Below are 15488 nucleotides of genomic sequence, written 5' to 3'. Positions count from 1 at the left end.
AAATTTGTGGTTTGATCCAACTCTTGCCTACAGAAGATTTCAACAGTAATCAATTGAGAAGTGAGCTTGGAGAAACACAGCTTATAACAGATTTGTGAAAATATTATAATTAAAATATTAATGGCTTGTTGAAACTTGAATAATTATGAAAATCAATGCAGCAAAGGCAGTCAGTCATCATATATGAATATTAGGAAAAGAGATCAACTGAAATGCAGAAAAATTCTGTCCCTTTACAGTAACATGAAATAAATTAAGAAACATGAAGTTTGTAAGTAAATGTTTTTACAAAAACTATAATTATCATTTTGAGAAAAAAAAAAAAGTAGTCTTTTCCATTGTAAGATGAATGCAAACATTTGTACTCCTATGAATACACAAGAGAAACAGCGTAAAAAACAGCATCATATGATAAAAGTCAGGTGGGATACCGTGGTGCTGTTACATCTGTTGACTGGAGAAGCAGCCAGCTCTGTTAGGCAGTGTTGTACATCTGATAATGCTGTCCTTCACCTTTCAACCAACGCTTCTTTGGTTCACTGTCACGGTGGTTAACCCACTCTGTCATGCCTTTAATAGACAGCTAACACAGCTGCTCGCTCACTCCCTTGCAGCGGGATGGGGGCAGAATCAGAAGAGTAAAAGTGTGAAAACTCGTGGGTTGAGATAAAGACAGTTTAATAGGGAAAACAAAAGCCACGTAAGCAAAGCATAACTAGGAATCCATTCGCTGCCTCCTATCAGCTGGCAGATGTTCAGCCATCCCCTAGACAGCAGGGCTTCATCACACATAATGGTTACTTGGGAAGACAAACACCATAACTCCTAACATCCCTCCTTCCTCCTTCTTCCCCCAGATTCTATTGCTGAGGACTTTGTCATATGGTATGGAGTATTGCTTTGGACAGTTGGGTTCAGCTGTCCCAGCTGTGTCCTCTCCAATCTTCTCATGCGCCCCCAGCCAGCTCACTAGCAGGGCAGTGTGAAAAGCAGAAAGGACCTTGACTCACTGCTCAGCAATAACTAAAACACCCATTACTTATCCACACTGTTCTGCATCACAAATCCTAACCATAGCAGCATACAAGCTACTATACCCCAGCCAAAACCAGGACAACTTCTTCAGAGTATACACTCTGTAGTGTAGGCCCTTCTCTTTCACTATCTGCTTATACAGATTAGGCACAGTGAACCTCTGACCTATGAGTCTTACTGTTAACTGGAGTAATTTAAGACACTGAAGTCTTTGGCTACAAGGCTGGTACCAGCCCTCTTACAGGAATAGAGGATTGAGGTAAACAGAAATATCTGATGCATTCTAAAGAGCATAAACACTGTTTCTCCAGCACTTAGCACATTATTCTTTTTTACTCACAACCTTCATTTCAGTGGTGTGAGTTCCTTTCCTAAAGTTTTTCATGCAATTGGAGTAGTTTAGACTAGTACTTTGGCAAAAGAGCTTGTGTCAGCCAGAAAAAAATAATAAAGACACTTATTGAATAGATTGTATAAAAGTTACACAGTGTTAAAATGGGTCATTAGATGAAGGTCTCTTTCTGTCTCTCTTAAAGTACTTCATTGTGTTATCAGCCACATATTTAGCTAAAGGTGAGCAACTTGGGTGGCTGAAGGAATATATAATTAAATCAGCATTTGTTGTCAGCTATGCAAATGGGTTTAAAAGTAAGGAGCAGAATGTAAGAGTCACCTAAACTATTATAAGAGATGAACCCCAAAATCTGAAGCCATCCAAGGTAAACAATTTGCCCAGAAGTACTAATGACTGATTATACTAGGGTGACTATGACAGTTTCTTCACTGTAAGACCCAGAGTTTCTCTGCATGTAAGTTCTCTGTCTGGACAGAAAAGCTACCAACTGGTTTATCCCTGAGAGTGAAATGAGAATTTGAATAATGAGGGTATCAATGGAGGTAGAGAACCTGATACGTCTTGCAGCGTAAGTCTTTCAATAAGACCTCTGTAATATGTGTGTGTCCCACATCACAATAGTCACACTCCTATTTACGACACCAATTCTGTTTTACATGGAGAAAGTCCATGCACTGGGTTGAAATGACATCCAATACAAAGCTGTATTTGGCTTTAGCTAAAATCTCACTCTCTTTCCACAGTGTAAATGATTTTTGTGCCTTTGCAAAGTGTTTCCATTTCTTCTTCTCAGAAGGTTTAACTGTTCACACCTGAGTAAAAAATCTGCTCCTGTGACACATTTTTTATGTACTCATACCGCACAGCCACATGTGGTTTTGCTGTTTAAGATGGGCATGTGTCTGTGGAAAGGTGTCTGGCAGCTGTAAAACTGAACATCACTTACCATTAAACCCATGAAGCATGTGCCATTCCAGAAATTTTAAGTCAAAACAGCCCATGTTGTTTTGTCCCTGCAAAAAGGTCCTCACCTGCAGCCAAGAACAGAACTGACACCTGCCTGGCCTGTGACAGGATATGTGCTCTGCACCCAGCAAAGTAGCTCCTGGTGCTTTACCCTGCTGTTCTTGCTGATGCAGACTCATTGGGAATCAGCCCGAGAGATGAATGCTGTGATCTGAAAGGGCACAAAACTTAAAGAAGTGCTGCCAACTTGCTCTTCCCTGCATTTGCATTTTACATAGAAGTGAAGTCTATGCATTTCATCCTGGTTCACTTTTCCTGTGAACCTCAAGGGTTACTACTTATCCCCAGGAAGCATTTTTGCCACTGTTTCCTTTTCTTCTCCTCTGCATTTCCTCTGATAGCTACTATACTAAAATATTATTATTTTACATATGAACATCATAAAGCACTTGGGAATGCACTTGCTCTGAACAGCAGTGGAAAAAAAGTGCTATAGCAGTTCCATCTACACAGCACAGTGCAGACGAATAGGAACATATCTCTAGAGCAAACCAATTGATGCTGAGGAACAGTGTCCATGCTGCATGTGTTTCAGGGGAATTAATACTCAATTATGGCTATTCTGATCCCATGGGTTGTGTGTTCCTGTGTGTTTCACTCTTCAAGGTGAGGCCCAGAAAAAGGACAATGAAAAAGAAGATACAATGGAAGAACAAAGAACTGTCATAAGCAAGAAAAAGAGATTATGTTGATGACGTGTACTTAAGCAAGTGAAAATAAAGATCCACCACCTGGCTTCTGAACTCCTGCTTCCGGGCTGAACACATTTGTAGTTTGGTGTTCTGTAATATTTTATTCACTTTGAAGTGTTTAATCTTCCTTATAGTTTAATCTTCCTTTCAAATATGATTTTCTGGTGATTGTGTTGGTGCATTTGCCTCACAGGGCATTGTATTTTAATGTTAATTTCCAGGAGAGTAAACTAAAGAGCCCTATGTCTTTTCACAAAATTAGCGCTACTGAGTGTCTCATGAGGCAGGAGTCAGCTTTAGTTGCTCAACATCTCTCTTCTTCTACTGCGTTTATGTTTGATCTTGTCCATGACTGAGTCATTGTTGCGGGAAATTTTGCAATTGTTGTTCTTTGAGAATTTTTTATTATCATAGTAATTTTGTTGAGAGCCAATTAAATCACGTTGGTAAAACGTGTTTGGACAGTAAGGGTAGACTGCCTGGTAGCAGCAGAACAATACTGAGTAACAGTGTCAAATCACATCAAGTAGCAAACCTCATGAACAGATATATGAATTTCAGCTTGCTTTTTAAATCAGGTTGCATGACCAAAATAGAGACTAAGAAGCAAGTTGATGTAAATTGGATATTTGTTACTTCTGCTGATGAATGCATAGGTGGAAGCAACACTTTTAAATATATTTCTCTTCCCTTCCCTTCCCTTCCCTTCCCTTCCCTTCCCTTCCCTTCCCTTCCCTTCCCTTCCCTTCCCTTCCCTTCCCTTCCCTTCCCTTCCCTTCCCTCCTCTCCTCTCCTCTCCTCTCCTCTCCTCTCCTCTCCTCTCCTCTCCTCTCCTCTCCTCTCCTCTCCTCTCCTCTCCTCTCCTCTCCTCTCCTCTCCTCTCCTCTCCTCTCCTCTCCTCTCCTCTCCTCTCTTTTCTCTTCAGAAATTTTATTCATTGAGCAACTAGGAATTTTAGCATTTTGAAGAGGTTGCTGGAATATATGTTGTCTCTGCTCATTTCCTCTCATCATAGCCATTCTCTTTCCTGTGTTTGCCTGGAAGGGAAAGGAGGGTTTGATGCAAATCTCAAAGAAACAAATCAGAAGTACCATTTTGAGGAATGAAAAATCTTCCTTTCAGAGCATCAGGAGATGAAGATGGTATTCCTTCTGTAAATGTGAAGAATTACTCTCTCAGTGCATTAAAATTGTAATGATTTTTACAGCTCAAAGATGTGGCTGGTACAATACTTCAATTTCTTTTTTTTTAAACTTGGCTTGAAAATTGTTTTGAACTCATATTCACACAGCCATTATCTACATTTAAGCTAACCAGTTTTGATATGTGCCTTCTGCCTTGATCTTAACTACTTTTAATATTCTCTTCATTCTTAGTATGATGCTATCAGTTGTCCCAGATTCTGCACCTACTATGTCATCAAAAGTTTTCTGTGCTTCACTAGCAAGATATTCACCAGTTCTGCACAGCTATAGTCTTACTAGTTGATCCAGACAAACAAATCCTGTTTTCCTTGTGCATTTGAGTTTCACAGCCTGGGGTGCATATGACCTTGACTGAAATAATATCAACAAATTTGTCACTTAATGGTTTTATAATATTAAACCTGTCTCTTTTCTGCCTTTATTGCAATGAACTTGTCTTTCCATGTGGAGTGCCACAGATAAACATGGTAGCTGTTGCTTAAGGCACCTACAAAAACATTATATCCCCATGTATCTCTAAATTTAATGAAATTTAATAAGAAGTCACAAAGAACCTCATGCAATAATAATTCAAGGATGGCTTTTTATTATGTTAGACAGTAGAGAGGTTTCTAGCAGATCCCAGATCTCACATTCCTTTGACAAGATGCTGGGTCATACAATCCCTGCATTGGGCAAGAGTGCCCCACTCATTGGAGCAGTGTCAATGTTGACATTTTGCTCAAGAGCATTTTGAAGTAAATGTCTCAGTCATCCCCATTTACTGCATGCCAGTGCAGTTCTCAGACCAGTTTTGGAATTGTTTAGGAGGACACTCAATCAAAAGCTCTGCTCTGTGTGCTCATCAAACACACTCATCACCCCTAACAAAGATGTAAAGCTTCAGCCAGTGAACAGCCCTTTGAATAACCTCTAATCACAGGAAGGGGACATTAGGTCAGGGAACTAGGCTAAATCTTGACTGAGGCCACCTGAAATTGCCCTAACCCTCTTCAGTGTATAAGCAGAGGCCTTAGCACCAAGTGTTTTAACCTGCTGATCCAGTCCTGGTGTGCCAGATTGTTTGCTAATGTAGAAGTAGCCTGAGACTCCTACAGCCCCTGTTGGATTAGCCTTTGGGGCTCTGGTCACCGTTTTGTGGAGTATGCAGGGGGATTTTGGAAAAGCACCTCATGCTAGCAATTTCCAGTACTATCTTGCAATAGCCCAGCTGCTGGATTTTAAACAACATTTTAAAAGGGAGTGATCGCTCCCTTGTAGCCAAACAGATCTATGAAGGCAACAAATCATTTCCAAATTCGGTTTTTACTACACTTCAGTCTTGTCTTGCAGTAATTAACTTATTCCACATTTTAGTTGTGCAAGAATGTTTCAGTTTACTTTCAGTGAAAGAGTTTCAAAGTTAGGTCTGTTCTCATGATACTTATTGATCAATGTTCTCTCTAACTCAGTCTCTCTAAAACAGATTGTCTGTAGATGCTTATTAGGGCATAAATGTTGTTCATTGATTTGTTGTTTAATTGCCCATTTTTTGTTGCAGTTTCTACCCTAATCATGTTCCTATCATTAATGAAAGCAACTTTCAGTCATAGCTGCAAGCCCTTGTTAACAGTAGCAGTGCAGCGCTGATAGCTTCATGCACAGCTGGGGGGGAAGGGAGTATTTTGTCAGTCAGGTCTGTCAGTCTCTGTACCCTCAGATCTTTATGTACATAACTGCGTGTGAAAGCGATAGCCACTGAGCAACACCTTGCTACAAGTCTGCAGTTGAAAACATAACCTCTGCTTCCAGCGTCAGCTGACTGCACAGGCTATCTCCTGCTTAAATCAAACCACACATTTCAGCTGCAATAACAACCAATCAAACTGTAGCTTATTTTATTACAACACTTACCCTGCTTTGACCAATTAAACCACCTCTTATCGTTCAATCAGAAGTAATTGCCTTGGAACTACCTAACTGTCCGGCAGCTTGCAAGGTTTGTCCACACTAGTAAAATCACATCAAAAAGATTCTTCATCCCATCTACATATTTTCCTCTTCTTTTACCTATATATTATTGTGTGCATGTATATCTCCCCAAAAATAATAGAAAGCATTTAAAGATCTAGAAAATGGTATTCAGGAGTGAATTTGTGTAACTGTACCAAATTTCAGAAAATCTGTAGTGCTGCATTTCTTGCAGACATGTATTGCATCATTGGCTGGACTGTGCTTTTCCCTGCAAACCCATTTCCAGAAGCACGATGCAGACGAGGCCTGGCACACTCCCTTGGGCTTGACACCTCCTGTGATGCCTGCCCAAGGTCAGCAGTAAGGGCTGCCTCACCAGGGCACAGAGCTGACAAAGGTGTAGAGACCTGAAACCTCGCTACAGGGACAGAGGCAAGAAATGAGGCAGATATTGCTGCCAGAAACTCTCGTTCATGCTGACAAGGTCATACTTGAGTAAGAGTTTCAGTCAACCTGTCCTCTCACACACTTCCTATTTGAATGGGTGAATAATATAAAATGAGTACTGAGAGCAGAAGTGACTTTTTTTTTTAAGTGGAATACATAGAAACAAATGCATATTCTTCCAAAAGCAGTGGCTCAGAGATCTTTCACGTGATGTACCATATCCTATCCAGAGACACGAGAAAATGCAGCACTGAAAGACTGATTTCAATGCAAACATCTAGCAGAAATCAGAACAGACTTTGGCAAAATTAAATAATTTTAATGAGAATAGTTAGGGAGGTAGACTTTTGTTAGTCAGAACGAACCTGACTTCGTTCAAAGCTAACTAAACCTTATAGTGAATGAAGAGGACACAACTACTTCTAACATCTTCCTCTCGTTTTTCTGGTCAGAGTGAACCAAGCTTGCTTTCTTCCTGATAATCATGTTACAGATCAATGCGATCCATGCTATACTGTCACCACTACACAAGCAAATTAGACAGCTATCCTAGGAAACAATCTCATTGTATAAAACATTGCTAGTTAGAGAAAAAAAAATTTGGGGTTTGTCCTGAATCTATACTGTACACTAGGCTTAATATTTTATTGAACAATTTTTTTCTCCCATGTGATTTCTGTAAGATAGATAAAAACTAATAAATTGTCTGTAGTGCTACCTCTCATAATGGTCTTTGAATTTTCATTTTGATATTGTTATTTTTAAGTGTAATTTTTAAGTGTAAAACATTATATGTTGCTGGCTGTTAAGAGCACTGTGGCTGTCTCATCCCTGGAAGTGTTCAAGGCCAGGCTGGATGGGTCTTTGAGTAACCGGGTCTAGTGGGAGGTGTCCCTGCCCATGGCAGAGGGGGTTGGAACTGGGTGATCTATAAGGTCCCTTCCAACTCTAACCATTCTATGATTCTATGATTCTATGACTGGATTTCTAGCTGTCATCTGGTTAATTCAGATTGCAAGGAAGAAACTAAAATTTTACTTTCTGTAACATACAACAGCAGAGGCTCTTCTGTGTTACTATTATTATTACTACTATTATTCAGCAGTGGCGTGAGAAAGTCATGTATCACTTGATTATTATCTAAAGGCTTCCTGTATTTGCTTTATGTTAGTGTTATATGTTTAACTTCTTCCCTTTATTTTATGTAGTGATGGCTTGAGAGCTGTATACAAAACAAAATCCAAGTCATAAGGTGATCTTAAAACCATGTGTTCAGGTGGCAAGGAAAAGATGCCAACTGCTTTTGTGTTCTAGAACACAGGTGGAGCATAAAACCTCATCATATACTCTTTGATCTGGTCAAATTATAGCCTCCTTAAAGTGGGAGGAAAGAGATGGGTCTTTACGGGCCTATTTGATCTGTTTAAACATTTATGTGATAAGCCTGTAGTGGTTTGGTTGTAGTTATGGGATGGTTTAATTATAGGTTGACCCAGCAAAGCTACCTGTATTTAGAGTTGCACAACACTTTCTTGTTTGCCCAAGACTACTTTCAGTCCCTCATAATGATTTCAACAGACGAAGATATTTTGCATTGAAAATCTAAGCTGTTGGGCATCAGGTGGAGGCTGATTTTTTTCTTGACAGCATATTTACCTTTAGCTCAAAAATACAATGCTTTCTTAGAAAGTGAAAAAAATAAAATAAAACCCACACACACCCCCGCACAACCTACCTGTTCAAAAGTTCCGATGTCTCTAGCTTTTCTAATAAAAGCTTGATTGTTTACCAAGGATTACTCTACTGTCAGGTATATGTATATTGGTACGCTTCGGAAAAACATGGTCATGATTGTCACACTTGAGCAAATCATGAGTCTGATTTGCACTTTGCAGATAACTCATTAGTCTCTGTTGGCTCATATGTAAAGGATGACCTTTATGAAGCATGTTTCATCTAAGAATCTTTGAGGTTAACCAAGGCTTTCCTTTCAGTTGTCACTGTAACCATGGCCTCGTAACTGAAATTAGATGCACAGGTGAGATTCATTTGACCAAATAGAAACCTCAATCTTCAGATTAAATTAATCATGACCCAAAACTCCATTGTCTAAATCACTGCTAACTATAAATTCACTTCAGGAATAGTACTTTGGGGTTGCAGATTTCTTCAAGGTACTTGCTGACGGAAAGCATTGCATACAGAGTTTTCAATGAGCTCCAGCCAAAACAAGTCTCTGGATGTTTGAAAACTGTGCAAAATGATGCATCACTTCTGTAGATCTCCTTGCTTAGGTCTGCTGGTCATAAGTATTACCTGGGCAACTTTTAATCTAGCAAATCTGATTTTTATACATAACCTTTTTTTTTTAATGTCACAGATTTCTCTGAAGATATTACAGAGGTTTGAATGAATATTTGTATTGTTCCACTTGAAGTGGATAGATACTGAAGGGTGATAATCAACAAATATTTGCATGGAATCAACAATTCCATGGGAAAACACACACTATCCTCTAAGAAAGATAAATCTACTAATGCTGTAAAGCCAAAACAAAAACCATGGTGAACAATGACAGTAGTCATTTTCAATATAAGTAAGTTTATTAGACAAGTTCAGTGCCCTTCTCATCTCAGGTACATTTCCATTCTACTAACAGAGTCCTCTTAATCTAAAAAGTTTGCACTGAGTTGGATTAAAAGAGCAAGAACAGCACCTTGTGTAGTAGCCTTCTGATAAAAGAATGCTTTTCCCCTTACCCTGAACCCTGGGAAAATACTCCCTGCTGCAAGGGACAGATGTACCCATCTGCCAACATAACCTGTTGTCTGGAGAAGTTTACTGCTTGCCAGTGGAGTGCTTATGGGTAAGGATAAAAGAGCAGACCAATGTGGGTGACAAGGTAGTGAGTATCTGCTATGGACCCACTGACCAGGAAGAATAAGTGGATGAGACCTTCTATGGACAACTGGAAGCAGCCTCCTGTTTACAGGCCCTGGTCCCCATGGGGCACTTTGACCACCCTGGTATCTGCTAGAGCGGCAACAGAGGACATAAACAATCCAGGAGGTACCTGCTCTGCTGGACTTCATACTCGCCAACAAGGAGGGGCTTATCAGGGATGTGAAGGTCAAAGACAGCCTTGACTACAGTGATCATAAAATGTTGGAGCTCAGGATCCTGAGCGGATGGAGAGGGCAAAAAGCAACATCACAATGCTGGATTTCAGAATAGCAGACTTGGCCTCTTCAAATATCTGCTTGGTGGTGTCCCGTGGGATAAGGACCCGAAGGGAAGAGGGTCCTAGAAAGCTGTATAATATTCAAAGATCCCTTCCTTCAAGCTCAAGAGAGTTTAATCCCAATGAATATGAAGTCAGGGAAAAAATGCCATGAGGCCTGCATGGAAGAACAAGGAGGTCCTGGGGAAAAAAATCAAACACAAAAAGTATACAGAAGGTGGAAGCAAGGACAGGTAACGTGGGAGGAATACAGAAACACTCTCTGAGCATCCAAGGATGCAGTTAGGAAAGCTAAAGCCCAAATGGAATTGAATCTGGCCAGGGTCATCCAAGACAACAAGAAGGGTTTCTATAAGTACATAGATGACGAAGACTAGGGAAAATGTGGATCCATTGCTCAATAAATGGAGACATGGAAAAGGCTGCAGTACTGAATGCCACCTTCACTTCAGTCTTTACTAGCGAGACTGGCCTTCAAGAATCCTAGGTCCCAGAGACGAGGTGGAAAGGCTGGAGTAAGGAAGACGTACCCTTGGTGGAAGAGGATCAGGTCAGGGAATACTTAAGCAAACCAGATATACATAAGTCTATGGGCCCTGATGGGATGCACCATAAGTGCTGAGGGAGCTGGCAGATGTCATTGCAAAGCCACTCTCAACAGTCTTCGATTGGTCATGGCAACTGATAGAAGTGCCCAAGAAAGCAAATGTCACTCCTATCTTCAAGAAGGGCAAGAAGGAGGACCCAGGGAACTACAGACCGGTCAGCCTCACCTCAATCCCTGGGGAGGTAATGGACCAGCTAAATCCTGGAGACCATTTTAAAGGTACATGAACAAGAATATCATCAGGAGTAGTCAAGTCAAGCATGGCTTCATCAATGGGAAGTCATGCTTAACCAACTTGATAAACTTCTACAATGAAATAACTGGCTTGGTAGGTGAGGGGACAGCAGTGGATATTGTCTACCTGGACTTCAGAAGGGCCTTTCACACTGTCTTCCATAAGATTACTATAAACAAGCTGTTGATGCACAGGTTGGATGAGCAAACAGTGAGGTGGATCAAAAACTGGCAGAAAGGGCAGGCCCAGAGGGTGGTGATCAGCAGCACAAAGTCTGGTTGGAGGCCAGTGACTAGCAGTGTACCTCAGGGGTCAATACTGGCTCCAGTCCTGTTTAACATCTTCCTTAGTGATCTGGATGATGAAGCAAGGTATACCTTCAGCAAGTCTGCTGATGACATCAAACCACGCTGATATGCCAGAGGGTCATGCTGCCATCCAGAGGGACCTTGACAAGCTGGAGAAATGGGACAACAGGAACCTCATGAAGTTCAAAAGGAGGAGTGCAAAGTCCTGCACCTGGGGAAGGACAACCCTATGCATCAATATATGGTGAGGGCCACCCAGCTGGAAAACAGCTTGGCAGAAAGCTAGGAGTCCTGGAGGACACCAGGTTGAATGTGAGCTGGCAACGTGCCTTTGCCGCAAAGGAGGCTAATGGCATGCTGGCCTGCATTAGAAGGAGTGTTGCCAGAAAGTCGAGGGAGGGGATCTCTCCCTTCTACCCAGCACTGGTGAGGCCACACCTGGAGCATTGTTTCCAGTTCTGGACTCCCCAGTACAAGACAGATATACACATACTGGAAAGAGTCCAACAAAGAACCATGAAAATGATCAAGGGACTGGAGCAGCTTTCCTATGAGGAAAGGATGAGGCACATGGGACTGTTTAGCCTAAAGAAGCGAAGGTTCATAGGGGATCTTATTAATGTATATAAATACCTGAAGGGAGAATGCAAAGAGGACAGAGCCAGGCTTTTTTCAGTGGTGCCCAGTGACAGGACAAAAGGCAATGGCTGCAAACTGAAACAGAGGAGGCACCAGCTGAAGACCATGAAATACGTTTTTACTGTGAAGAAGACTGAGCACTGGAACAGGTTTCCCAGAGAGGTTGCAGAGCATCCATCCTTGGAGATACTCAAAAGCCATCTGGTCCTGGACAAACAGCTGTAGGTGGTCCTGCTTGAGCAGGTACTTTGGACCAGATGATCTCCAGATGTCCCTTCCAACCTCAGCCATTCTGTGAATTTACCTCTTTCCTTGAAGCCAGATAATCAAAGCTGATACTCCACTGGTCCCTCGGTCATAGTATCATGGGGAACGTACAACCTCTACAATACTAATATCCTGCAGCTTTATGACTGCCAAATATGTAAAAGCTTGGGCTATCTGCTGCCATGAGTTTTCTTTAAGAGGCACTGTACAACTTTGGAAAGAGGCACTGTGTATTTTTTGCAATTTATCAGTAAGATGAGAGAGTAATGCTTTGTACTTTTAAGATCTTAAGTTCATCAAGTATTCTGTGATCATTTTAGAAGCACTAAGGAAGCCCTACGGACAGCTGGCCAGCTTGTGCTATAAAACTACAGCTAGAGTTCGCACTGCTCATGCTGCAAGGACAAGTACTACTAGCGTTACAGCAGTCTAACATCACAAAAACATTTCAATTAAAATTTAAAAATCTAATTCGCTTCAGAAATAGACATGCTTATCTTCATAAAGCAGTCCATGCACAAGAAATGAACCGGTTTTGTAGAAGTTCCTTTTATTTTGAAAAAAATTTATTACTCACTGTTGTACAAAATATACCTAAAACATGATGTTAAGATAATGTTGACATAACTAGGTAGTTTGCAAATTACCAAGTTGAAGAGAACAAATCTTCACAATTTTTAAGGGGATTCAAGAAAGTAACAACAAGTGAATTATATATTTTGAAAGATTCCATTTGTAAGCTTTACACAAATGTTATTTGGTACTTAGTATTTGTAAACCTTAATGCTATATTCATTCACATGATGATACAATGAAAATAATGTTTTACAGTTCATTTCTTAAAGCATCTCAAATACCTTCCTACTCTTGGTTTTACAGGAATAGCTGGTTCAGTTCAGAACTTTAATTTTTAAGAGACAAACAAGTAGAAGTGATTCCAAATTTGTGCTTTGTTTAAAAACACACACAAAATGCAACTAACTAATTATCTGTGTTTTTTGAAATGTAAAACAAAAAAAAAAAATTAAAACATTGTTAAGGTAAATTAGACCAGGAAACATTATTTTGATTTCAGTAAGTTATTATTTTAACTCCAGAGTGGAAAGTTGTCAACCATCTACTTAATATAGCCAATGCCAATTTAACTAAAGCTCATCCAAATTTGGTCTATTCTTTTAGAACTGTACTAATATATTTCATGAGGAAAGAAACCCTATTTTCAGAGGTTTCTCTATGACATGCCCCAAGTAATTTTCAAAAGAGTGCATTCTGTTATTTATCCTAGGTTCTTCTGAACTATAGAATTTTTATATAATTTAAAAAAAAACAAACAAACAAACCACCAAACATTAAAAGAGGATTCGGGGGAGACATTAATATTACCTTAAAAAGTGTATAGCAAATAACCACAGATAAAGATACAAGACACAAAGAAGCAAGGAAATCATTAGGGGACAGATCTTCACCTGGCATAAAGTCAGCATATCTCCACCGGCATTAGCAGAACTATCCTGACTTACATCAGCCACAGGTCTGCCTATCCATGTACAGCAAAACTCTTTTATATTAGCGATAAAGAAGAGTAGCGTTCAGAACAGTAGTGTTAGCTCACATTTTTTAAATAAAGTCAGTTTGTAACATCTTGGTTCCCATCTAGTATGTTGCTGCTGGTTACTCATTCTTAGCGCTAGCAGAGTATCTAGTTCAGGACAAATTCATCCCCACTTTCAAATAACAGAATAAAATCCATTTTAACATTGATCTATGAAGTTATTAACCACAGCTAGTTCTTATCAGAAATATTCTGAAGCCCATTTCCAGTGTGAAACGGAAGGTTTTAAAAGTACTATTTTATAACTTTGATAAGTTTTTATACTGTTACAGATTTTCACTGACCGTATTCTAGGTGGAATGAACCACTGGAAGTCAGCAGCAGCTCTGCACTGAAATTTAGAGCAGCATCAATCTTTGTTGTTACTAATAATTCCTTTTACAGATCATTAGTTATAGTAAATTTTAAAAAGTAACTCCCTAAGGCATATGTTTACAGAGCAAATCCTAAAAGCGGAATTATAGCAACAAAAATAAGCAATTGTATGAGTTTCCCTTTCTCATAGGCAGGAAGACATTCTTTTAAGGCACAAGAGAATTCCCAGAGTGCAAAAGACAGATTACTTAACCAGGAGTGCAAATATTAAAACACAGAAAACCTGGGAAGCAGAGGTTGAATTCCAGAAATAGCTTATGACAGCATTCAGCTCTCACCACTGTCATCTGCCAAAGGTATTTCAGACTTTTGTATATATATATAATGTATATGTATGCTTAATCCAGTAAAATAACAAATGGGATTCAGATGATTTCTGCCAGAGATCTGTGTAAATGCTTACCTCTACAACCACTACATAATACACTCAAACCAGACAGTTTATCCCAATGTAATTTTGCATCTCAAATAAAGTTTTCTTTAAAATACATTATTAATGCAATGTATGCCCAATCCATTTGAGCTGTACCTTCTGTCAAGTTCTACTTACAGAAAGAAACAGTTTAATTAAGTCCATAACAAGGCAAGTTAAAAAAAAAGAAAAAAAGTAGTGGTAGCTTACACTGGACAAAACTCTTGGCAATGTTCATCGTTTCTGCAATGATACTATGTTAAAACTCACAAGAAACTGAGGTACAAACTCATGTCAAGTAAACATGAGATTTGTCTTGCATTTATTTGAAGTATGATAGTTACCCCTATGTTCCTGATTTTTTTTTAAATCTTTTCTTTCCTTAAAAGAAAAATATATGCTCGCATACAATGCTGATACCCTACGTGGTGACGCCATAAATCCCTTAGGATAGCAAGTTTGATGGGTGGTAACCCATTAGGAGAAAAATATATTTTTAATATTATTTTACATATATACAATATATATATATCTAAATTTCAATCAAAATATAAAGTTTTCTAATTTATTCATAGTATTTTTAATGTGAAAAAGGAAAAAGTGTTTTGTATCTCAGTTTGCATAAGTTAAAAATTAGCAAAGTATTTCATATCCACCAGTAATGTTTTTTTGTTTATTTCTACAGAATTAAAAGAAAACAAAGAAACAGTGAGTTAAAAAGCTTTCCTTCTCCAAAGCCAAATGCAGTAAAATTTTGAAGCTGAATAATTAATTAAAAAGACAACACCAAGTTTTGCATTTTAAGTAATCATAAAGAATAGGAAATGTAGTCTAAGTAGAAACTATCATTACTATATTAACATAGTCTAAAGAAAAATCTTTTTAATCCCTTGTTTTTGATGGAGTGTGTCTAGCAGAGATTAAAAAAAAATGTTGTAAATTTAAAGTAAGAGTTAGTTACACTCTCACCAGTCTATATTAATTCTAATAAACCTCTCCCCCTCTCAATTCCAAGATACCTAATATCACAAAAGTATGACAGCCACTTATTTACAGTTTTTCTCAGCACTGTGAAAGGC

The sequence above is a fragment of the Numenius arquata genome, chromosome 4, assembly GCF_964106895.1.
Source record: "Numenius arquata chromosome 4, bNumArq3.hap1.1, whole genome shotgun sequence".
NCBI classification, from domain to species: domain Eukaryota; kingdom Metazoa; phylum Chordata; class Aves; order Charadriiformes; family Scolopacidae; genus Numenius; species Numenius arquata.
The sequence above is the reverse complement of the archived record's forward strand: the minus strand, read 5'-3'. Positions refer to the sequence as shown.